Source organism: Nematolebias whitei, chromosome 3 (genome assembly GCF_014905685.2).
Source record: "Nematolebias whitei isolate Nwh7 chromosome 3, NemWhi1, whole genome shotgun sequence".
Lineage (NCBI taxonomy): Eukaryota > Metazoa > Chordata > Actinopteri > Cyprinodontiformes > Rivulidae > Nematolebias > Nematolebias whitei.
In genome coordinates this window covers 46801410-46802963 of record NC_056500.1, presented here as the reverse complement: position 1 = coordinate 46802963, position 1554 = coordinate 46801410, and positions in this window count along the sequence as shown.

The window sequence follows — 1554 nt, the reverse complement described above, 5'->3', positions numbered from 1 at the left end:
GATGTTGATCTTCTGTGCTGGGCCATCCTTTTGGCCAGTGGCTGTTTTGTTTCCCCGATGTAAGACTGATCACAGCCCTCCTGACACTGAACAGCATACACAACATTGCTCTGTTTGTGCCGGGGGACTGGATCTTTGGGATGAACCAGTCTTTGCCGTAATGTATTTTGGGGTCTACCATTTATCATACTGCAAATAAGTCACAGGAAAAACTAAACTATTAGTTTTTATTATTAAACTGCAAACGTGAAGAAACATGCAGCACATCAAAAACGAAACTTAAACCGAAACTGGTTCTAGTTAGGTGGATTGGACCCGGTGTTACACCATACTCTGTGACCTGCAACAGTGCAACACCGCCCCCTACAGTCATACGGTGGTCACATAATATGACGTCACTACGGATACTCAATGTTAAATTTTTAACCTCGATAGATGTCCTAGCAATCAATGTGTAGATTACTCGAGTACTCTGTTAATGCCCTAATGTGAGAATGCTCTTCATTGACTACAGCTCAGCATTCAACACCATAATCCCTTCCAAACTGGTCTCAAAGCTCACCACAATGGGCCTGGAGAAGTCCATCTGCTGCTGTATACTGGACTTCCTCACCAATAAACCACAGACAGTGAGAATCGGCTGTCACCTCTCCTCCACAATAGTCCACAGTACCAGTACACCTCAGGGCTGTGTCCTCAGTCCACTCCTGTACTCACTATTTACACATGACTGTACTGCCAAGCACAGCTCTAACATCATCCTCAAGTATGCTGATGACACCACCATCCTGTGCCTCACCACCAACAACGACGAGAGTGCCTACAGAGACAAGGAGAATTCACTGACCAGCTGGTGTCAGGAATATAACCTCTCTCTAAATGTCAGCAAAACAAAGGAGATGACAGTGGACTTCAGGAAACAACGCTGAGGTGGAGCAAGTCAGCAGCTTCAAGTTCCTCGGCGTTCACATTACCGAGGATTTGTTCTGGACTTTACATACAGACACTGTGGTCAAGAAAGCCAGACAAAGACTCTACTCTAAGAAGACTAAAGAAGTTTGGTACAAACACCAGCATCCTCACCAACTTTTATAGGTGCACCACTGAGAGCCTGCCAACAGGCTACATCACAGGATGGTACGGGAATTGCACAAGTCAGAGCAAGAAAACTCTACAGAGGGTGGTGCAAACAGCAGAGGACATCACTGGTAGCAGTCTCCACACCATCCAGGACATCTACCACAGCCGATGTCTGCATAAAGCATGCAGCATCATTAAGGATCACACCCACCCAGCACAAGGACTCTTCCATCTACTACCCTCAGGCAGACAATACAATAATCTGTCATTGCATACAAAAAGACTAAAGGACAGTTATTATCCACAAGCTCTCAGATTACTGAACTCTCTATAAATAACACTGTACAAACTGGCAATAACTAACAAATAGTTCAACCTCAATGCCACAGTAACTTATACGTGGTATATGTTGATAATGTGCAGTATGTATATATATATATATATATATATATATATATATATATATATATATAT